Source organism: Ochotona princeps, unplaced genomic scaffold (assembly GCF_030435755.1).
Source record: "Ochotona princeps isolate mOchPri1 unplaced genomic scaffold, mOchPri1.hap1 HAP1_SCAFFOLD_5618, whole genome shotgun sequence".
Lineage (NCBI taxonomy): Eukaryota > Metazoa > Chordata > Mammalia > Lagomorpha > Ochotonidae > Ochotona > Ochotona princeps.
Genome location: NW_026698609.1, coordinates 267 through 23,937, shown reverse-complemented (window position 1 = coordinate 23,937; position 23,671 = coordinate 267). Strand labels below are relative to the sequence as shown.

General features: G+C 51.7%; 23 pseudogenes; all 23 read left to right on the top strand.

The window, feature by feature from the left end:
- The first annotated feature begins 226 nt into the window (after nt 1-226).
- LOC131479100 (5S ribosomal RNA) lies at nt 227-348 on the top strand (annotated as a pseudogene).
- A 955-nt stretch (nt 349-1,303) lies between these two features.
- Nucleotides 1,304-1,425, top strand: LOC131479099 (5S ribosomal RNA; annotated as a pseudogene).
- Nucleotides 1,426-2,380: 955 nt separating this feature from the next.
- Nucleotides 2,381-2,502, top strand: LOC131479098 (5S ribosomal RNA; annotated as a pseudogene).
- A 955-nt stretch (nt 2,503-3,457) lies between these two features.
- On the top strand, nt 3,458-3,580 carry LOC131479103 (5S ribosomal RNA; annotated as a pseudogene).
- A 955-nt stretch (nt 3,581-4,535) lies between these two features.
- LOC131479097 (5S ribosomal RNA) lies at nt 4,536-4,657 on the top strand (annotated as a pseudogene).
- A 955-nt stretch (nt 4,658-5,612) lies between these two features.
- On the top strand, nt 5,613-5,734 carry LOC131479095 (5S ribosomal RNA; annotated as a pseudogene).
- A 955-nt stretch (nt 5,735-6,689) lies between these two features.
- LOC131479094 (5S ribosomal RNA) lies at nt 6,690-6,811 on the top strand (annotated as a pseudogene).
- A 956-nt stretch (nt 6,812-7,767) lies between these two features.
- LOC131479093 (5S ribosomal RNA) lies at nt 7,768-7,889 on the top strand (annotated as a pseudogene).
- An 813-nt stretch (nt 7,890-8,702) lies between these two features.
- Nucleotides 8,703-8,824, top strand: LOC131479092 (5S ribosomal RNA; annotated as a pseudogene).
- A 955-nt stretch (nt 8,825-9,779) lies between these two features.
- On the top strand, nt 9,780-9,901 carry LOC131479085 (5S ribosomal RNA; annotated as a pseudogene).
- A 955-nt stretch (nt 9,902-10,856) lies between these two features.
- LOC131479091 (5S ribosomal RNA) lies at nt 10,857-10,978 on the top strand (annotated as a pseudogene).
- A 955-nt stretch (nt 10,979-11,933) lies between these two features.
- Nucleotides 11,934-12,055, top strand: LOC131479090 (5S ribosomal RNA; annotated as a pseudogene).
- An 813-nt stretch (nt 12,056-12,868) lies between these two features.
- LOC131479089 (5S ribosomal RNA) lies at nt 12,869-12,990 on the top strand (annotated as a pseudogene).
- Nucleotides 12,991-13,945: 955 nt separating this feature from the next.
- On the top strand, nt 13,946-14,067 carry LOC131479088 (5S ribosomal RNA; annotated as a pseudogene).
- Nucleotides 14,068-15,022: 955 nt separating this feature from the next.
- Nucleotides 15,023-15,144, top strand: LOC131479087 (5S ribosomal RNA; annotated as a pseudogene).
- A 955-nt stretch (nt 15,145-16,099) lies between these two features.
- Nucleotides 16,100-16,221, top strand: LOC131479086 (5S ribosomal RNA; annotated as a pseudogene).
- A 955-nt stretch (nt 16,222-17,176) lies between these two features.
- On the top strand, nt 17,177-17,298 carry LOC131479107 (5S ribosomal RNA; annotated as a pseudogene).
- A 671-nt stretch (nt 17,299-17,969) lies between these two features.
- Nucleotides 17,970-18,092, top strand: LOC131479104 (5S ribosomal RNA; annotated as a pseudogene).
- Nucleotides 18,093-18,905: 813 nt separating this feature from the next.
- On the top strand, nt 18,906-19,027 carry LOC131479106 (5S ribosomal RNA; annotated as a pseudogene).
- A 955-nt stretch (nt 19,028-19,982) lies between these two features.
- Nucleotides 19,983-20,104, top strand: LOC131479102 (5S ribosomal RNA; annotated as a pseudogene).
- A 955-nt stretch (nt 20,105-21,059) lies between these two features.
- LOC131479105 (5S ribosomal RNA) lies at nt 21,060-21,181 on the top strand (annotated as a pseudogene).
- Nucleotides 21,182-21,851: 670 nt separating this feature from the next.
- Nucleotides 21,852-21,973, top strand: LOC131479096 (5S ribosomal RNA; annotated as a pseudogene).
- A 955-nt stretch (nt 21,974-22,928) lies between these two features.
- Nucleotides 22,929-23,049, top strand: LOC131479101 (5S ribosomal RNA; annotated as a pseudogene).
- The last annotated feature ends 622 nt before the right edge of the window (nt 23,050-23,671 follow it).

Sequence of the window (23,671 nt, the reverse complement as noted above, 5' to 3'; positions counted from 1 at the left end):
CTACATTTCCAAAAATTGGTACTATACGCGTATGACGCCAGCTGTGTACGGACATCTCCAGAGATCAACTCCGGCATCCACGTCCATCTGCACGAGAACATACTGGAACACATTGTGGGGATGGTGGTTCGCAGGTATCTGTGGTGAGTGGATTCGGAGCGCGGAAAGGGAGGAGCGGGGAGGAGACGTCGATTTGAAGGCGCCGAATGATATGGGGTTGACGATCGCTGTCGGTCATACTGCGTCGAACACACCGGATCCCTTCAGAACTCCGAAGTCTTGCGGCGCAAGGCCCGGTTAGTACTTGGGTGGGGGACTCCCAGGGAATACCTTTGGGTGCTGACAGCCCTCATTCCCTTTGCACAGCTTCTCTACTACAAATCACTTTCCCAGTACTCATTCCCCTCCACTACAATCTCCTTCTCTCCATCTCTCCCGCAAATTCACTCACAACCGCCTTCACCTACCGCTTCACCACACTACCCTATACTCGTTTGACCCTTAATCATATATATTCTCCTCCCTATCCTCCCCAGCTTGCCCACATTTCATCTCACACGCGCTTCTCCGCCTGCAGCTCGTCGACATTGGCGTTCAGATTCTCTTTTACCCTCCTCAGACAGTCACACCCTTGCTCCACCTCATCAGCTCGCCTACTCTCAAACGTCACCCACACGCTTTCTGCTCCCCGTCACAATGCCACCCACCTCCAAACTCTTCATGCCGGCCAATCTATCTCACCGACTCTCAATGCGGAGGATGTCATTTCGCTTTCCCAAGACACACTGATCACTACATTTCCAAAAAATGGTACTATACGCGTATGTTCCCCGTCACAATGCCACCCACCTCCAAACTCTTCATGCCGGCCAATCTATCTCACCGACTCTCAATGCGGAGGATGTCATTTCGCTTTCCCAAGACATACTGATCACTACATTTCCAAAAAATGGTACTATACGCGTATGCTCCCCGTCACAATGCCACCACCCTCCAAACACTTCATGCCGGCCAATCTACCTCATCGACTCTCAATGCGGAGGATGCCATTTCGCTTTCCCGAGATATACTGATCACTACATTTCCAAAAATTGGTACTATACGCGTATGCACGCCAGCTGTGTACGGACATCTCCAGAGATCAACTCCGGCATCCACGTCCATCTGCACGAGAACATACTGGAACACATTGTGGGGATGGTGGTTCGCAGGTATCTGTGGTGAGTGGATTCGGAGCGCGGAAAGGGAGGAGCGGGGAGGAGACGTCGATTTGAAGGCGCCGAATGATATGGGGTTGACGATCGCTGTCGGTCATACTGCGTCGAACACACCGGATCCCTTCAGAACTCCGAAGTCTTGCGGCGCAAGGCCCGGTTAGTACTTGGGTGGGGGACTCCCAGGGAATACCTTTGGGTGCTGACAGCCCTTATTCCCTTTGCACAGCTTCTTCTACTACAAATCACTTTCCCAGTACTCATTCCCCTCCACTACAATCTCCTTCTCTCCATCTCTCCCGCAAATTCACTCACAACCGCCTTCACCTACCGCTTCACCACACTACCCTATACTCGTTTGACCCTTAATCATATATATTCTCCTCCCTATCCTCCCCAGCTTGCCCACATTTCATCTCACACGCGCTTCTCCGCCTGCAGCTCGTCGACATTGGCGTTCAGATTCTCTTTTACCCTCCTCAGACAGTCACACCCTTGCTCCACCTCATCAGCTCGCCTACTCTCAAACGTCACCCACACGCTTTCTGCTCCCCGTCACAATGCCACCCACCTCCAAACTCTTCATGCCGGCCAATCTATCTCACCGACTCTCAATGCGGAGGATGTCATTTCGCTTTCCCAAGACACACTGATCACTACATTTCCAAAAAATGGTACTATACGCGTATGTTCCCCGTCACAATGCCACCCACCTCCAAACTCTTCATGCCGGCCAATCTATCTCACCGACTCTCAATGCGGAGGATGTCATTTCGCTTTCCCAAGACATACTGATCACTACATTTCCAAAAAATGGTACTATACGCGTATGCTCCCCGTCACAATGCCACCACCCTCCAAACACTTCATGCCGGCCAATCTACCTCATCGACTCTCAATGCGGAGGATGCCATTTCGCTTTCCCGAGATATACTGATCACTACATTTCCAAAAATTGGTACTATACGCGTATGACGCCAGCTGTGTACGGACATCTCCAGAGATCAACTCCGGCATCCACGTCCATCTGCACGAGAACATACTGGAACACATTGTGGGGATGGTGGTTCGCAGGTATCTGTGGTGAGTGGATTCGGAGCGCGGAAAGGGAGGAGCGGGGAGGAGACGTCGATTTGAAGGCGCCGAATGATATGGGGTTGACGATCGCTGTCGGTCATACTGCGTCGAACACACCGGATCCCTTCAGAACTCCGAAGTCTTGCGGCGCAAGGCCCGGTTAGTACTTGGGTGGGGGACTCCCAGGGAATACCTTTGGGTGCTGACAGCCCTTATTCCCTTTGCACAGCTTCTTCTACTACAAATCACTTTCCCAGTACTCATTCCCCTCCACTACAATCTCCTTCTCTCCATCTCTCCCGCAAATTCACTCACAACCGCCTTCACCTACCGCTTCACCACACTACCCTATACTCGTTTGACCCTTAATCATATATATTCTCCTCCCTATCCTCCCCAGCTTGCCCACATTTCATCTCACACGCGCTTCTCCGCCTGCAGCTCGTCGACATTGGCGTTCAGATTCTCTTTTACCCTCCTCAGACAGTCACACCCTTGCTCCACCTCATCAGCTCGCCTACTCTCAAACGTCACCCACACGCTTTCTGCTCCCCGTCACAATGCCACCCACCTCCAAACTCTTCATGCCGGCCAATCTATCTCACCGACTCTCAATGCGGAGGATGTCATTTCGCTTTCCCAAGACACACTGATCACTACATTTCCAAAAAATGGTACTATACGCGTATGTTCCCCGTCACAATGCCACCCACCTCCAAACTCTTCATGCCGGCCAATCTATCTCACCGACTCTCAATGCGGAGGATGTCATTTCGCTTTCCCAAGACATACTGATCACTACATTTCCAAAAAATGGTACTATACGCGTATGCTCCCCGTCACAATGCCACCACCCTCCAAACACTTCATGCCGGCCAATCTACCTCATCGACTCTCAATGCGGAGGATGCCATTTCGCTTTCCCGAGATATACTGATCACTACATTTCCAAAAATTGGTACTATACGCGTATGACGCCAGCTGTGTACGGACATCTCCAGAGATCAACTCCGGCATCCACGTCCATCTGCACGAGAACATACTGGAACACATTGTGGGGATGGTGGTTCGCAGGTATCTGTGGTGAGTGGATTCGGAGCGCGGAAAGGGAGGAGCGGGGAGGAGACGTCGATTTGAAGGCGCCGAATGATATGGGGTTGACGATCGCTGTCGGTCATACTGCGTCGAACACACCGGATCCCTTCAGAACTCCGAAGTCTTGCGGCGCAAGGCCCGGTTAGTACTTGGGTGGGGGACTCCCAGGGAATACCTTTGGGCTGCTGACAGCCCTTATTCCCTTTGCACAGCTTCTTCTACTACAAATCACTTTCCCAGTACTCATTCCCCTCCACTACAATCTCCTTCTCTCCATCTCTCCCGCAAATTCACTCACAACCGCCTTCACCTACCGCTTCACCACACTACCCTATACTCGTTTGACCCTTAATCATATATATTCTCCTCCCTATCCTCCCCAGCTTGCCCACATTTCATCTCACACGCGCTTCTCCGCCTGCAGCTCGTCGACATTGGCGTTCAGATTCTCTTTTACCCTCCTCAGACAGTCACACCCTTGCTCCACCTCATCAGCTCGCCTACTCTCAAACGTCACCCACACGCTTTCTGCTCCCCGTCACAATGCCACCCACCTCCAAACTCTTCATGCCGGCCAATCTATCTCACCGACTCTCAATGCGGAGGATGTCATTTCGCTTTCCCAAGACACACTGATCACTACATTTCCAAAAAATGGTACTATACGCGTATGTTCCCCGTCACAATGCCACCCACCTCCAAACTCTTCATGCCGGCCAATCTATCTCACCGACTCTCAATGCGGAGGATGTCATTTCGCTTTCCCAAGACATACTGATCACTACATTTCCAAAAAATGGTACTATACGCGTATGCTCCCCGTCACAATGCCACCACCCTCCAAACACTTCATGCCGGCCAATCTACCTCATCGACTCTCAATGCGGAGGATGCCATTTCGCTTTCCCGAGATATACTGATCACTACATTTCCAAAAATTGGTACTATACGCGTATGACGCCAGCTGTGTACGGACATCTCCAGAGATCAACTCCGGCATCCACGTCCATCTGCACGAGAACATACTGGAACACATTGTGGGGATGGTGGTTCGCAGGTATCTGTGGTGAGTGGATTCGGAGCGCGGAAAGGGAGGAGCGGGGAGGAGACGTCGATTTGAAGGCGCCGAATGATATGGGGTTGACGATCGCTGTCGGTCATACTGCGTCGAACACACCGGATCCCTTCAGAACTCCGAAGTCTTGCGGCGCAAGGCCCGGTTAGTACTTGGGTGGGGGACTCCCAGGGAATACCTTTGGGTGCTGACAGCCCTTATTCCCTTTGCACAGCTTCTTCTACTACAAATCACTTTCCCAGTACTCATTTCCCTCCACTACAATCTCCTTCTCTCCATCTCTCCCGCAAATTCACTCACAACCGCCTTCACCTACCGCTTCACCACACTACCCTATACTCGTTTGACCCTTAATCATATATATTCTCCTCCCTATCCTCCCCAGCTTGCCCACATTTCATCTCACACGCGCTTCTCCGCCTGCAGCTCGTCGACATTGGCGTTCAGATTCTCTTTTACCCTCCTCAGACAGTCACACCCTTGCTCCACCTCATCAGCTCGCCTACTCTCAAACGTCACCCACACGCTTTCTGCTCCCCGTCACAATGCCACCCACCTCCAAACTCTTCATGCCGGCCAATCTATCTCACCGACTCTCAATGCGGAGGATGTCATTTCGCTTTCCCAAGACACACTGATCACTACATTTCCAAAAAATGGTACTATACGCGTATGTTCCCCGTCACAATGCCACCCACCTCCAAACTCTTCATGCCGGCCAATCTATCTCACCGACTCTCAATGCGGAGGATGTCATTTCGCTTTCCCAAGACATACTGATCACTACATTTCCAAAAAATGGTACTATACGCGTATGCTCCCCGTCACAATGCCACCACCCTCCAAACACTTCATGCCGGCCAATCTACCTCATCGACTCTCAATGCGGAGGATGCCATTTCGCTTTCCCGAGATATACTGATCACTACATTTCCAAAAATTGGTACTATACGCGTATGACGCCAGCTGTGTACGGACATCTCCAGAGATCAACTCCGGCATCCACGTCCATCTGCACGAGAACATACTGGAACACATTGTGGGGATGGTGGTTCGCAGGTATCTGTGGTGAGTGGATTCGGAGCGCGGAAAGGGAGGAGCGGGGAGGAGACGTCGATTTGAAGGCGCCGAATGATATGGGGTTGACGATCGCTGTCGGTCATACTGCGTCGAACACACCGGATCCCTTCAGAACTCCGAAGTCTTGCGGCGCAAGGCCCGGTTAGTACTTGGGTGGGGGACTCCCAGGGAATACCTTTGGGTGCTGACAGCCCTTATTCCCTTTGCACAGCTTCTTCTACTACAAATCACTTTCCCAGTACTCATTCCCCTCCACTACAATCTCCTTCTCTCCATCTCTCCCGCAAATTCACTCACAACCGCCTTCACCTACCGCTTCACCACACTACCCTATACTCGTTTGACCCTTAATCATATATATTCTCCTCCCTATCCTCCCCAGCTTGCCCACATTTCATCTCACACGCGCTTCTCCGCCTGCAGCTCGTCGACATTGGCGTTCAGATTCTCTTTTACCCTCCTCAGACAGTCACACCCTTGCTCCACCTCATCAGCTCGCCTACTCTCAAACGTCACCCACACGCTTTCTGCTCCCCGTCACAATGCCACCCACCTCCAAACTCTTCATGCCGGCCAATCTATCTCACCGACTCTCAATGCGGAGGATGTCATTTCGCTTTCCCAAGACACACTGATCACTACATTTCCAAAAAATGGTACTATACGCGTATGTTCCCCGTCACAATGCCACCCACCTCCAAACTCTTCATGCCGGCCAATCTATCTCACCGACTCTCAATGCGGAGGATGTCATTTCGCTTTCCCAAGACATACTGATCACTACATTTCCAAAAAATGGTACTATACGCGTATGCTCCCCGTCACAATGCCACCACCCTCCAAACACATCATGCCGGCCAATCTACCTCATCGACTCTCAATGCGGAGGATGCCATTTCGCTTTCCCGAGATATACTGATCACTACATTTCCAAAAATTGGTACTATACGCGTATGACGCCAGCTGTGTACGGACATCTCCAGAGATCAACTCCGGCATCCACGTCCATCTGCACGAGAACATACTGGAACACATTGTGGGGATGGTGGTTCGCAGGTATCTGTGGTGAGTGGATTCGGAGCGCGGAAAGGGAGGAGCGGGGAGGAGACGTCGATTTGAAGGCGCCGAATGATATGGGGTTGACGATCGCTGTCGGTCATACTGCGTCGAACACACCGGATCCCTTCAGAACTCCGAAGTCTTGCGGCGCAAGGCCCGGTTAGTACTTGGGTGGGGGACTCCCAGGGAATACCTTTGGGTGCTGACAGCCCTTATTCCCTTTGCACAGCTTCTTCTACTACAAATCACTTTCCCAGTACTCATTCCCCTCCACTACAATCTCCTTCTCTCCATCTCTCCCGCAAATTCACTCACAACCGCCTTCACCTACCGCTTCACCACACTACCCTATACTCGTTTGACCCTTAATCATATATATTCTCCTCCCTATCCTCCCCAGCTTGCCCACATTTTCATCTCACACGCGCTTCTCCGCCTGCAGCTCGTCGACATTGGCGTTCAGATTCTCTTTTACCCTCCTCAGACAGTCACACCCTTGCTCCACCTCATCAGCTCGCCTACTCTCAAACGTCACCCACACGCTTTCTGCTCCCCGTCACAATGCCACCCACCTCCAAACTCTTCATGCCGGCCAATCTATCTCACCGACTCTCAATGCGGAGGATGTCATTTCGCTTTCCCAAGACACACTGATCACTACATTTCCAAAAAATGGTACTATACGCGTATGTTCCCCGTCACAATGCCACCCACCTCCAAACTCTTCATGCCGGCCAATCTATCTCACCGACTCTCAATGCGGAGGATGTCATTTCGCTTTCCCAAGACATACTGATCACTACATTTCCAAAAAATGGTACTATACGCGTATGCTCCCCGTCACAATGCCACCACCCTCCAAACACTTCATGCCGGCCAATCTACCTCATCGACTCTCAATGCGGAGGATGCCATTTCGCTTTCCCGAGATATACTGATCACTACATTTCCAAAAATTGGTACTATACGCGTATGACGCCAGCTGTGTACGGACATCTCCAGAGATCAACTCCGGCATCCACGTCCATCTGCACGAGAACATACTGGAACACATTGTGGGGATGGTGGTTCGCAGGTATCTGTGGTGAGTGGATTCGGAGCGCGGAAAGGGAGGAGCGGGGAGGAGACGTCGATTTGAAGGCGCCGAATGATATGGGGTTGACGATCGCTGTCGGTCATACTGCGTCGAACACACCGGATCCCTTCAGAACTCCGAAGTCTTGCGGCGCAAGGCCCGGTTAGTACTTGGGTGGGGGACTCCCAGGGAATACCTTTGGGTGCTGACAGCCCTTATTCCCTTTGCACAGCTTCTTCTACTACAAATCACTTTCCCAGTACTCATTCCCCTCCACTACAATCTCCTTCTCTCCATCTCTCCAGCAAATTCACTCACAACCGCCTTCACCTACCGCTTCACCACACTACCCTATACTCGTTTGACCCTTAATCATATATATTCTCCTCCCTATCCTCCCCAGCTTGCCCACATTTCATCTCACACGCGCTTCTCCGCCTGCAGCTCGTCGACATTGGCGTTCAGATTCTCTTTTACCCTCCTCAGACAGTCACACCCTTGCTCCACCTCATCAGCTCGCCTACTCTCAAACGTCACCCACACGCTTTCTGCTCCCCGTCACAATGCCACCCACCTCCAAACTCTTCATGCCGGCCAATCTATCTCACCGACTCTCAATGCGGAGGATGTCATTTCGCTTTCCCAAGACACACTGATCACTACATTTCCAAAAAATGGTACTATACGCGTATGTTCCCCGTCACAATGCCACCCACCTCCAAACTCTTCATGCCGGCCAATCTATCTCACCGACTCTCAATGCGGAGGATGTCATTTCGCTTTCCCAAGACATACTGATCACTACATTTCCAAAAAATGGTACTATACGCGTATGACGCCAGCTGTGTACGGACATCTCCAGAGATCAACTCCGGCATCCACGTCCATCTGCACGAGAACATACTGGAACACATTGTGGGGATGGTGGTTCGCAGGTATCTGTGGTGAGTGGATTCGGAGCGCGGAAAGGGAGGAGCGGGGAGGAGACGTCGATTTGAAGGCGCCGAATGATATGGGGTTGACGATCGCTGTCGGTCATACTGCGTCGAACACACCGGATCCCTTCAGAACTCCGAAGTCTTGCGGCGCAAGGCCCGGTTAGTACTTGGGTGGGGGACTCCCAGGGAATACCTTTGGGTGCTGACAGCCCTTATTCCCTTTGCACAGCTTCTTCTACTACAAATCACTTTCCCAGTACTCATTCCCCTCCACTACAATCTCCTTCTCTCCATCTCTCCCGCAAATTCACTCACAACCGCCTTCACCTACCGCTTCACCACACTACCCTATACTCGTTTGACCCTTAATCATATATATTCTCCTCCCTATCCTCCCCAGCTTGCCCACATTTCATCTCACACGCGCTTCTCCGCCTGCAGCTCGTCGACATTGGCGTTCAGATTCTCTTTTACCCTCCTCAGACAGTCACACCCTTGCTCCACCTCATCAGCTCGCCTACTCTCAAACGTCACCCACACGCTTTCTGCTCCCCGTCACAATGCCACCCACCTCCAAACTCTTCATGCCGGCCAATCTATCTCACCGACTCTCAATGCGGAGGATGTCATTTCGCTTTCCCAAGACACACTGATCACTACATTTCCAAAAAATGGTACTATACGCGTATGTTCCCCGTCACAATGCCACCCACCTCCAAACTCTTCATGCCGGCCAATCTATCTCACCGACTCTCAATGCGGAGGATGTCATTTCGCTTTCCCAAGACATACTGATCACTACATTTCCAAAAAATGGTACTATACGCGTATGCTCCCCGTCACAATGCCACCACCCTCCAAACACTTCATGCCGGCCAATCTACCTCATCGACTCTCAATGCGGAGGATGCCATTTCGCTTTCCCGAGATATACTGATCACTACATTTCCAAAAATTGGTACTATACGCGTATGACGCCAGCTGTGTACGGACATCTCCAGAGATCAACTCCGGCATCCACGTCCATCTGCACGAGAACATATTGGAACACATTGTGGGGATGGTGGTTCGCAGGTATCTGTGGTGAGTGGATTCGGAGCGCGGAAAGGGAGGAGCGGGGAGGAGACGTCGATTTGAAGGCGCCGAATGATATGGGGTTGACGATCGCTGTCGGTCATACTGCGTCGAACACACCGGATCCCTTCAGAACTCCGAAGTTTTGCGGCGCAAGGCCCGGTTAGTACTTGGGTGGGGGACTCCCAGGGAATACCTTTGGGTGCTGACAGCCCTTATTCCCTTTGCACAGCTTCTTCTACTACAAATCACTTTCCCAGTACTCATTCCCCTCCACTACAATCTCCTTCTCTCCATCTCTCCCGCAAATTCACTCACAACCGCCTTCACCTACCGCTTCACCACACTACCCTATACTCGTTTGACCCTTAATCATATATATTCTCCTCCCTATCCTCCCCAGCTTGCCCACATTTCATCTCACACGCGCTTCTCCGCCTGCAGCTCGTCGACATTGGCGTTCAGATTCTCTTTTACCCTCCTCAGACAGTCACACCCTTGCTCCACCTCATCAGCTCGCCTACTCTCAAACGTCACCCACACGCTTTCTGCTCCCCGTCACAATGCCACCCACCTCCAAACTCTTCATGCCGGCCAATCTATCTCACCGACTCTCAATGCGGAGGATGTCATTTCGCTTTCCCAAGACACACTGATCACTACATTTCCAAAAAATGGTACTATACGCGTATGTTCCCCGTCACAATGCCACCCACCTCCAAACTCTTCATGCCGGCCAATCTATCTCACCGACTCTCAATGCGGAGGATGTCATTTCGCTTTCCCAAGACATACTGATCACTACATTTCCAAAAAATGGTACTATACGCGTATGCTCCCCGTCACAATGCCACCACCCTCCAAACACTTCATGCCGGCCAATCTACCTCATCGACTCTCAATGCGGAGGATGCCATTTCGCTTTCCCGAGATATACTGATCACTACATTTCCAAAAATTGGTACTATACGCGTATGACGCCAGCTGTGTACGGACATCTCCAGAGATCAACTCCGGCATCCACGTCCATCTGCACGAGAACATACTGGAACACATTGTGGGGATGGTGGTTCGCAGGTATCTGTGGTGAGTGGATTCGGAGCGCGGAAAGGGAGGAGCGGGGAGGAGACGTCGATTTGAAGGCGCCGAATGATATGGGGTTGACGATCGCTGTCGGTCATACTGCGTCGAACACACCGGATCCCTTCAGAACTCCGAAGTCTTGCGGCGCAAGGCCCGGTTAGTACTTGGGTGGGGGACTCCCAGGGAATACCTTTGGGTGCTGACAGCCCTTATTCCCTTTGCACAGCTTCTTCTACTACAAATCACTTTCCCAGTACTCATTCCCCTCCACTACAATCTCCTTCTCTCCATCTCTCCCGCAAATTCACTCACAACCGCCTTCACCTACCGCTTCACCACACTACCCTATACTCGTTTGACCCTTAATCATATATATTCTCCTCCCTATCCTCCCCAGCTTGCCCACATTTCATCTCACACGCGCTTCTCCGCCTGCAGCTCGTCGACATTGGCGTTCAGATTCTCTTTTACCCTCCTCAGACAGTCACACCCTTGCTCCACCTCATCAGCTCGCCTACTCTCAAACGTCACCCACACGCTTTCTGCTCCCCGTCACAATGCCACCCACCTCCAAACTCTTCATGCCGGCCAATCTATCTCACCGACTCTCAATGCGGAGGATGTCATTTCGCTTTCCCAAGACACACTGATCACTACATTTCCAAAAAATGGTACTATACGCGTATGTTCCCCGTCACAATGCCACCCACCTCCAAACTCTTCATGCCGGCCAATCTATCTCACCGACTCTCAATGCGGAGGATGTCATTTCGCTTTCCCAAGACATACTGATCACTACATTTCCAAAAAATGGTACTATACGCGTATGCTCCCCGTCACAATGCCACCACCCTCCAAACACTTCATGCCGGCCAATCTACCTCATCGACTCTCAATGCGGAGGATGCCATTTCGCTTTCCCGAGATATACTGATCACTACATTTCCAAAAATTGGTACTATACGCGTATGACGCCAGCTGTGTACGGACATCTCCAGAGATCAACTCCGGCATCCACGTCCATCTGCACGAGAACATACTGGAACACATTGTGGGGATGGTGGTTCGCAGGTATCTGTGGTGAGTGGATTCGGAGCGCGGAAAGGGAGGAGCGGGGAGGAGACGTCGATTTGAAGGCGCCGAATGATATGGGGTTGACGATCGCTGTCGGTCATACTGCGTCGAACACACCGGATCCCTTCAGAACTCCGAAGTCTTGCGGCGCAAGGCCCGGTTAGTACTTGGGTGGGGGACTCCCAGGGAATACCTTTGGGTGCTGACAGCCCTTATTCCCTTTGCACAGCTTCTTCTACTACAAATCACTTTCCCAGTACTCATTCCCCTCCACTACAATCTCCTTCTCTCCATCTCTCCCGCAAATTCACTCACAACCGCCTTCACCTACCGCTTCACCACACTACCCTATACTCGTTTGACCCTTAATCATATATATTCTCCTCCCTATCCTCCCCAGCTTGCCCACATTTCATCTCACACGCGCTTCTCCGCCTGCAGCTCGTCGACATTGGCGTTCAGATTCTCTTTTACCCTCCTCAGACAGTCACACCCTTGCTCCACCTCATCAGCTCGCCTACTCTCAAACGTCACCCACACGCTTTCTGCTCCCCGTCACAATGCCACCCACCTCCAAACTCTTCATGCCGGCCAATCTATCTCACCGACTCTCAATACGGAGGATGTCATTTCGCTTTCCCAAGACACACTGATCACTACATTTCCAAAAAATGGTACTATACGCGTATGTTCCCCGTCACAATGCCACCCACCTCCAAACTCTTCATGCCGGCCAATCTATCTCACCGACTCTCAATGCGGAGGATGTCATTTCGCTTTCCCAAGACATACTGATCACTACATTTCCAAAAAATGGTACTATACGCGTATGACGCCAGCTGTGTACGGACATCTCCAGAGATCAACTCCGGCATCCACGTCCATCTGCACGAGAACATACTGGAACACATTGTGGGGATGGTGGCTCGCAGGTATCTGTGGTGAGTGGATTCGGAGCGCGGAAAGGGAGGAGCGGGGAGGAGACGTCGATTTGAAGGCGCCGAATGATATGGGGTTGACGATCGCTGTCGGTCATACTGCGTCGAACACACCGGATCCCTTCAGAACTCCGAAGTCTTGCGGCGCAAGGCCCGGTTAGTACTTGGGTGGGGGACTCCCAGGGAATACCTTTGGGTGCTGACAGCCCTTATTCCCTTTGCACAGCTTCTTCTACTACAAATCACTTTCCCAGTACTCATTCCCCTCCACTACAATCTCCTTCTCTCCATCTCTCCCGCAAATTCACTCACAACCGCCTTCACCTACCGCTTCACCACACTACCCTATACTCGTTTGACCCTTAATCATATATATTCTCCTCCCTATCCTCCCCAGCTTGCCCACATTTCATCTCACACGCGCTTCTCCGCCTGCAGCTCGTCGACATTGGCGTTCAGATTCTCTTTTACCCTCCTCAGACAGTCACACCCTTGCTCCACCTCATCAGCTCGCCTACTCTCAAACGTCACCCACACGCTTTCTGCTCCCCGTCACAATGCCACCCACCTCCAAACTCTTCATGCCGGCCAATCTATCTCACCGACTCTCAATGCGGAGGATGTCATTTCGCTTTCCCAAGACACACTGATCACTACATTTCCAAAAAATGGTACTATACGCGTATGTTCCCCGTCACAATGCCACCCACCTCCAAACTCTTCATGCCGGCCAATCTATCTCACCGACTCTCAATGCGGAGGATGTCATTTCGCTTTCCCAAGACATACTGATCACTACATTTCCAAAAAATGGTACTATACGCGTATGCTCCCCGTCACAATGCCACCACCCTCCAAACACTTCATGCCGGCCAATCTATCTCACCGACTCTCAATGCGGAGGATGCCATTTCGCTTTCCCAAGACATACTGATCACTACATTTCCAAAAAATGGTACTATACGCGTATGACGCCAGCTGTGTACGGACATCTCCAGAGATCAACTCCGGCATCCACGTCCATCTGCACGAGAACATACTGGAACACATTGTGGGGATGGTGGTTCGCAGGTATCTGTGGTGAGTGGATTCGGAGCGCGGAAAGGGAGGAGCGGGGAGGAGACGTCGATTTGAAGGCGCCGAATGATATGGGGTTGACGATCGCTGTCGGTCATACTGCGTCGAACACACCGGATCCCTTCAGAACTCCGAAGTCTTGCGGCGCAAGGCCCGGTTAGTACTTGGGTGGGGGACTCCCAGGGAATACCTTTGGGTGCTGACAGCCCTTATTCCCTTTGCACAGCTTCTTCTACTACAAATCACTTTCCCAGTACTCATTCCCCTCCACTACAATCTCCTTCTCTCCATCTCTCCCGCAAATTCACTCACAACCGCCTTCACCTACCGCTTCACCACACTACCCTATACTCGTTTGACCCTTAATCATATATATTCTCCTCCCTATCCTCCCCAGCTTGCCCACATTTCATCTCACACGCGCTTCTCCGCCTGCAGCTCGTCGACATTGGCGTTCAGATTCTCTTTTACCCTCCTCAGACAGTCACACCCTTGCTCCACCTCATCAGCTCGCCTACTCTCAAACGTCACCCACACGCTTTCTGCTCCCCGTCACAATGCCACCCACCTCCAAACTCTTCATGCCGGCCAATCTATCTCACCGACTCTCAATGCGGAGGATGTCATTTCGCTTTCCCAAGACACACTGATCACTACATTTCCAAAAAATGGTACTATACGCGTATGTTCCCCGTCACAATGCCACCCACCTCCAAACTCTTCATGCCGGCCAATCTATCTCACCGACTCTCAATGCGGAGGATGTCATTTCGCTTTCCCAAGACATACTGATCACTACATTTCCAAAAAATGGTACTATACGCGTATGCTCCCCGTCACAATGCCACCACCCTCCAAACACTTCATGCCGGCCAATCTACCTCATCGACTCTCAATGCGGAGGATGCCATTTCGCTTTCCCGAGATATACTGATCACTACATTTCCAAAAATTGGTACTATACGCGTATGACGCCAGCTGTGTACGGACATCTCCAGAGATCAACTCCGGCATCCACGTCCATCTGCACGAGAACATACTGGAACACATTGTGGGGATGGTGGTTCGCAGGTATCTGTGGTGAGTGGATTCGGAGCGCGGAAAGGGAGGAGCGGGGAGGAGACGTCGATTTGAAGGCGCCGAATGATATGGGGTTGACGATCGCTGTCGGTCATACTGCGTCGAACACACCGGATCCCTTCAGAACTCCGAAGTCTTGCGGCGCAAGGCCCGGTTAGTACTTGGGTGGGGGACTCCCAGGGAATACCTTTGGGTGCTGACAGCCCTTATTCCCTTTGCACAGCTTCTTCTACTACAAATCACTTTCCCAGTACTCATTCCCCTCCACTACAATCTCCTTCTCTCCATCTCTCCCGCAAATTCACTCACAACCGCCTTCACCTACCGCTTCACCACACTACCCTATACTCGTTTGACCCTTAATCATATATATTCTCCTCCCTATCCTCCCCAGCTTGCCCACATTTCATCTCACACGCGCTTCTCCGCCTGCAGCTCGTCGACATTGGCGTTCAGATTCTCTTTTACCCTCCTCAGACAGTCACACCCTTGCTCCACCTCATCAGCTCGCCTACTCTCAAACGTCACCCACACGCTTTCTGCTCCCCGTCACAATGCCACCCACCTCCAAACTCTTCATGCCGGCCAATCTATCTCACCGACTCTCAATGCGGAGGATGTCATTTCGCTTTCCCAAGACACACTGATCACTACATTTCCAAAAAATGGTACTATACGCGTATGTTCCCCGTCACAATGCCACCCACCTCCAAACTCTTCATGCCGGCCAATCTATCTCACCGACTCTCAATGCGGAGGATGTCATTTCGCTTTCCCAAGACATACTGATCACTACATTTCCAAAAAATGGTACTATACGCGTATGCTCCCCGTCACAATGCCACCACCCTCCAAACTCTTCATGCCGGCCAATCTACCTCATCGACTCTCAATGCGGAGGATGCCATTTCGCTTTCCCGAGATATACTGATCACTACATTTCCAAAAATTGGTACTATACGCGTATGACGCCAGCTGTGTACGGACATCTCCAGAGATCAACTCCGGCATCCACGTCCATCTGCACGAGAACATACTGGAACACATTGTGGGGATGGTGGTTCGCAGGTATCTGTGGTGAGTGGATTCGGAGCGCGGAAAGGGAGGAGCGGGGAGGAGACGTCGATTTGAAGGCGCCGAATGATATGGGGTTGACGATCGCTGTCGGTCATACTGCGTCGAACACACCGGATCCCTTCAGAACTCCGAAGTCTTGCGGCGCAAGGCCCGGTTAGTACTTGGGTGGGGGACTCCCAGGGAATACCTTTGGGTGCTGACAGCCCTTATTCCCTTTGCACAGCTTCTTCTACTACAAATCACTTTCCCAGTACTCATTCCCCTCCACTACAATCTCCTTCTCTCCATCTCTCCCGCAAATTCACTCACAACCGCCTTCACCTACCGCTTCACCACACTACCCTATACTCGTTTGACCCTTAATCATATATATTCTCCTCCCTATCCTCCCCAGCTTGCCCACATTTCATCTCACACGCGCTTCTCCGCCTGCAGCTCGTCGACATTGGCGTTCAGATTCTCTTTTACCCTCCTCAGACAGTCACACCCTTGCTCCACCTCATCAGCTCGCCTACTCTCAAACGTCACCCACACGCTTTCTGCTCCCCGTCACAATGCCACCCACCTCCAAACTCTTCATGCCGGCCAATCTATCTCACCGACTCTCAATGCGGAGGATGTCATTTCGCTTTCCCAAGACACACTGATCACTACATTTCCAAAAAATGGTACTATACGCGTATGTTCCCCGTCACAATGCCACCCACCTCCAAACTCTTCATGCCGGCCAATCTATCTCACCGACTCTCAATGCGGAGGATGTCATTTCGCTTTCCCAAGACATACTGATCACTACATTTCCAAAAAATGGTACTATACGCGTATGCTCCCCGTCACAATGCCACCACCCTCCAAACACTTCATGCCGGCCAATCTACCTCATCGACTCTCAATGCGGAGGATGCCATTTCGCTTTCCCGAGATATACTGATCACTACATTTCCAAAAATTGGTACTATACGCGTATGACGCCAGCTGTGTACGGACATCTCCAGAGATCAACTCCGGCATCCACGTCCATCTGCACGAGAACATACTGGAACACATTGTGGGGATGATGGTTCGCAGGTATCTGTTGTGAGTGGATTCGGAGCGCGGAAAGGGAGGAGCGGGGAGGAGACGTCGATTTGAAGGCGCCGAATGATATGGGGATGACGATCGCTGTCGGTCATACTGCGTCGAACACACCGGATCCCTTCAGAACTCCGAAGTCTTGCGGCGCAAGGCCCGGTTAGTACTTGGGTGGGGGACTCCCAGGGAATACCTTTGGGTGCTGACAGCCCTTATTCCCTTTGCACAGCTTCTTCTACTACAAATCACTTTCCCAGTACTCATTCCCCTCCACTACAATCTCCTTCTCTCCATCTCTCCCGCAAATTCACTCACAACCGCCTTCACCTACCGCTTCACCACACTACCCTATACTCGTTTGACCCTTAATCATATATATTCTCCTCCCTATCCTCCCCAGCTTGCCCACATTTCATCTCACACGCGCTTCTCCGCCTGCAGCTCGTCGACATTGGCGTTCAGATTCTCTTTTACCCTCCTCAGACAGTCACACCCTTGCTCCACCTCATCAGCTCGCCTACTCTCAAACGTCACCCACACGCTTTCTGCTCCCCGTCACAATGCCACCCACCTCCAAACTCTTCATGCCGGCCAATCTATCTCACCGACTCTCAATGCGGAGGATGTCATTTCGCTTTCCCAAGACACACTGATCACTACATTTCCAAAAAATGGTACTATACGCGTATGACGCCAGCTGTGTACGGACATCTCCAGAGATCAACTCCGGCATCCACGTCCATCTGCACGAGAACATACTGGAACACATTGTGGGGATGGTGGTTCGCAGGTATCTGTGGTGAGTGGATTCGGAGCGCGGAAAGGGAGGAGCGGGGGGGAGACGTCGATTTGAAGGCGCCGAATGATATGGGGTTGACGATCGCTGTCGGTCATACTGCGTCGAACACACCGGATCCCTTCAGAACTCCGAAGTCTTGCGGCGCAAGGCCCGGTTAGTACTTGGGTGGGGGGACTCCCAGGGAATACCTTTGGGTGCTGACAGCCCTTATTCCCTTTGCACAGCTTCTTCTACTACAAATCACTTTCCCAGTACTCATTCCCCTCCACTACAATCTCCTTCTCTCCATCTCTCCCGCAAATTCACTCACAACCGCCTTCACCTACCGCTTCACCACACTACCCTATACTCGTTTGACCCTTAATCATATATATTCTCCTCCCTATCCTCCCCAGCTTGCCCACATTTCATCTCACACGCGCTTCTCCGCCTGCAGCTCGTCGACATTGGCGTTCAGATTCTCTTTTACCCTCCTCAGACAGTCACACCCTTGCTCCACCTCATCAGCTCGCCTACTCTCAAACGTCACCCACACGCTTTCTGCTCCCCGTCACAATGCCACCCACCTCCAAACTCTTCATGCCGGCCAATCTATCTCACCGACTCTCAATACGGAGGATGTCATTTCGCTTTCCCAAGACACACTGATCACTACATTTCCAAAAAATGGTACTATACGCGTATGTTCCCCGTCACAATGCCACCCACCTCCAAACTCTTCATGCCGGCCAATCTATCTCACCGACTCTCAATGCGGAGGATGTCATTTCGCTTTCCCAAGACATACTGATCACTACATTTCCAAAAAATGGTACTATACGCGTATGACGCCAGCTGTGTACGGACATCTCCAGAGATCAACTCCGGCATCCACGTCCATCTGCACGAGAACATACTGGAACACATTGTGGGGATGGTGGTTCGCAGGTATCTGTGGTGAGTGGATTCGGAGCGCGGAAAGGGAGGAGCGGGGAGGAGACGTCGATTTGAAGGCGCCGAATGATATGGGGTTGACGATCGCTGTCGGTCATACTGCGTCGAACACACCGGATCCCTTCAGAACTCCGAAGTCTTGCGGCGCAAGGCCCGGTTAGTACTTGGGTGGGGGACTCCCAGGGAATACCTTTGGGTGCTGACAGCCCTTATTCCCTTTGCACAGCTTCTTCTACTACAAATCACTTTCCCAGTACTCATTCCCCTCCACTACAATCTCCTTCTCTCCATCTCTCCCGCAAATTCACTCACAACCGCCTTCACCTACCGCTTCACCACACTACCCTATACTCGTTTGACCCTTAATCATATATATTCTCCTCCCTATCCTCCCCAGCTTGCCCACATTTCATCTCACACGCGCTTCTCCGCCTGCAGCTCGTCGACATTGGCGTTCAGATTCTCTTTTACCCTCCTCAGACAGTCACACCCTTGCTCCACCTCATCAGCTCGCCTACTCTCAAACGTCACCCACACGCTTTCTGCTCCCCGTCACAATGCCACCCACCTCCAAACTCTTCATGCCGGCCAATCTATCTCACCGACTCTCAATGCGGAGGATGTCATTTCGCTTTCCCAAGACACACTGATCACTACATTTCCAAAAAATGGTACTATACGCGTATGTTCCCCGTCACAATGCCACCCACCTCCAAACTCTTCATGCCGGCCAATCTATCTCACCGACTCTCAATGCGGAGGATGTCATTTCGCTTTCCCAAGACATACTGATCACTACATTTCCAAAAAATGGTACTATACGCGTATGCTCCCCGTCACAATGCCACCACCCTCCAAACACTTCATGCCGGCCAATCTACCTCATCGACTCTCAATGCGGAGGATGCCATTTCGCTTTCCCGAGATATACTGATCACTACATTTCCAAAAATTGGTACTATACGCGTATGACGCCAGCTGTGTACGGACATCTCCAGAGATCAACTCCGGCATCCACGTCCATCTGCACGAGAACATACTGGAACACATTGTGGGGATGGTGGTTCGCAGGTATCTGTGGTGAGTGGATTCGGAGCGCGGAAAGGGAGGAGCGGGGAGGAGAAGTCGATTTGAAGGCGCCGAATGATATGGGGTTGACGATCGCTGTCGGTCATACTGCGTCGAACACACCGGATCCCTTCAGAACTCCGAAGTCTTGCGGCGCAAGGCCCGGTTAGTACTTGGGTGGGGGACTCCCAGGGAATACCTTTGGCTGCTGACAGCCCTTATTCCCTTTGCACAGCTTCTTCTACTACAAATCACTTTCCCAGTACTCATTCCCCTCCACTACAATCTCCTTCTCTCCATCTCTCCCGCAAATTCACTCACAACCGCCTTCACCTACCGCTTCACCACACTACCCTATACTCGTTTGACCCTTAATCATATATATTCTCCTCCCTATCCTCCCCAGCTTGCCCACATTTCATCTCACACGCGCTTCTCCGCCTGCAGCTCGTCGACATTGGCGTTCAGATTCTCTTTTACCCTCCTCAGACAGTCACACCCTTGCTCCACCTCATCAGCTCGCCTACTCTCAAACGTCACCCACACGCTTTCTGCTCCCCGTCACAATGCCACCCACCTCCAAACTCTTCATGCCGGCCAATCTATCTCACCGACTCTCAATGCGGAGGATGTCATTTCGCTTTCCCAAGACACACTGATCACTACATTTCCAAAAAATGGTACTATACGCGTATGTTCCCCGTCACAATGCCACCCACCTCCAAACTCTTCATGCCGGCCAATCTATCTCACCGACTCTCAATGCGGAGGATGTCATTTCGCTTTCCCAAGACATACTGATCACTACATTTCCAAAAAATGGTACTATACGCGTATGCTCCCCGTCACAATGCCACCACCCTCCAAACACTTCATGCCGGCCAATCTACCTCATCGACTCTCAATGCGGAGGATGCCATTTCGCTTTCCCGAGATATACTGATCACTACATTTCCAAAAATTGGTACTATACGCGTATGACGCCAGCTGTGTACGGACATCTCCAGAGATCAACTCCGGCATCCACGTCCATCTGCACGAGAACATACTGGAACACATTGTGGGGATGGTGGTTCGCAGGTATCTGTTGTGAGTGGATTCGGAGCGCGGAAAGGGAGGAGCGGGGAGGAGACGTCGATTTGAAGGCGCCGAATGATATGGGGATGACGATCGCTGTCGGTCATACTGCGTCGAACACACCGGATCCCTTCAGAACTCCGAAGTCTTGCGGCGCAAGGCCCGGTTAGTACTTGGGTGGGGGACTCCCAGGGAATACCTTTGGGTGCTGACAGCCCTTATTCCCTTTGCACAGCTTCTTCTACTACAAATCACTTTCCCAGTACTCATTCCCCTCCACTACAATCTCCTTCTCTCCATCTCTCCCGCAAATTCACTCACAACCGCCTTCACCTACCGCTTCACCACACTACCCTATACTCGTTTGACCCTTAATCATATATATTCTCCTCCCTATCCTCCCCAGCTTGCCCACATTTCATCTCACACGCGCTTCTCCGCCTGCAGCTCGTCGACATTGGCGTTCAGATTCTCTTTTACCCTCCTCAGACAGTCACACCCTTGCTCCACCTCATCAGCTCGCCTACTCTCAAACGTCACCCACACGCTTTCTGCTCCCCGTCACAATGCCACCCACCTCCAAACTCTTCATGCCGGCCAATCTATCTCACCGACTCTCAATGCGGAGGATGTCATTTCGCTTTCCAAGACACACTGATCACTACATTTCCAAAAAATGGTACTATACGCGTATGACGCCAGCTGTGTACGGACATCTCCAGAGATCAACTCCGGCATCCACGTCCATCTGCACGAGAACATACTGGAACACATTGTGGGGATGGTGGTTCGCAGGTATCTGTGGTGAGTGGATTCGGAGCGCGGAAAGGGAGGAGCGGGGAGGAGACGTCGATTTGAAGGCGCCGAATGATATGGGGTTGACGATCGCTGTCGGTCATACTGCGTCGAACACACCGGATCCCTTCAGAACTCCGAAGTCTTGCGGCGCAAGGCCCGGTTAGTACTTGGGTGGGGGACTCCCAGGGAATACCTTTGGGTGCTGACAGCCCTTATTCCCTTTGCACAGCTTCTTCTACTACAAATCACTTTCCCAGTACTCATTCCCCTCCACTACAATCTCCTTCTCTCCATCTCTCCCGCAAATTCACTCACAACCGCCTTCACCTACCGCTTCACCACACTACCCTATACTCGTTTGACCCTTAATCATATATATTCTCCTCCCTATCCTCCCCAGCTTGCCCACATTTCATCTCACACGCGCTTCTCCGCCTGCAGCTCGTCGACATTGGCGTTCAGATTCTCTTTTACCCTCCTCAGACAGTCACACCCTTGCTCCACCTCATCAGCTCGCCTACTCTCAAACGTCACCCACACGCTTTCTGCTCCCCGTCACAATGCCACCCACCTCCAAACTCTTCATGCCGGCCAATCTATCTCACCGACTCTCAATGCGGAGGATGTCATTTCGCTTTCCCAAGACACACTGATCACTACATTTCCAAAAAATGGTACTATACGCGTATGTTCCCCGTCACAATGCCACCCACCTCCAAACTCTTCATGCCGGCCAATCTATCTCACCGACTCTCAATGCGGAGGATGTCATTTCGCTTTCCCAAGACATACTGATCACTACATTTCCAAAAAATGGTACTATACGCGTATGCTCCCCGTCACAATGCCACCACCCTCCAAACACTTCATGCCGGCCAATCTACCTCATCGACTCTCAATGCGGAGGATGCCATTTCGCTTTCCCGAGACATACTGATCACTACATTTCCAAAAATTGGTACTATACGCGTATGACGCCAGCTGTGTACGGACATTTCCAGAGATCAACTCCGGCATCCACGTCCATCTGCACGAGAACATACTGGAACACATTGTGGGGATGGTGGTTCGCAGGTATCTGTGGTGAGTGGATTCGGAGCGCGGAAAGGGAGGAGCGGGGAGGAGACGTCGATTTGAAGGCGCCGAATGATATGGGGTTGACGATCGCTGTCGGTCATACTGCGTCGAACACACCGGATCCCTTCAGAACTCCGAAGCCTTGCGGCGCAAGGCCCGGTTAGTACTTGGGTGGGGGACTCCCAGGGAATACCTTGGGTGCTGACAGCCCTTATTCCCTTTGCACAGCTTCTTCTACTACAAATCACTTTCCCAGTACTCATTCCCCTCCACTACAATCTCCTTCTCTCCATCTCTCCCGCAAATTCACTCACAACCGCCTTCACCTACCGCTTCACCACACTACCCTATACTCGTTTGACCCTTAATCATATATATTCTCCTCCCTATCCTCCCCAGCTTGCCCACATTTCATCTCACACGCGCTTCTCCGCCTGCAGCTCGTCGACATTGGCGTTCAGATTCTCTTTTACCCTCCTCAGACAGTCACACCCTTGCTCCACCTCATCAGCTCGCCTACTCTCAAACGTCACCCACACGCTTTCTGCTCCCCGTCACAATGCCACCCACCTCCAAACTCTTCATGCCGGCCAATCTATCTCACCGACTCTCAATGCGGAGGATGTCATTTCGCTTTCCCAAGACACACTGATCACTACATTTCCAAAAAATGGTACTATACGCGTATGTTCCCCGTCACAATGCCACCCACCTCCAAACTCTTCATGCCGGCCAATCTATCTCACCGACTCTCAATGCGGAGGATGCCATTTCGCTTTCCCGAGACATACTGATCACTACATTTCCAAAAAATGGTACTATACGCGTATGC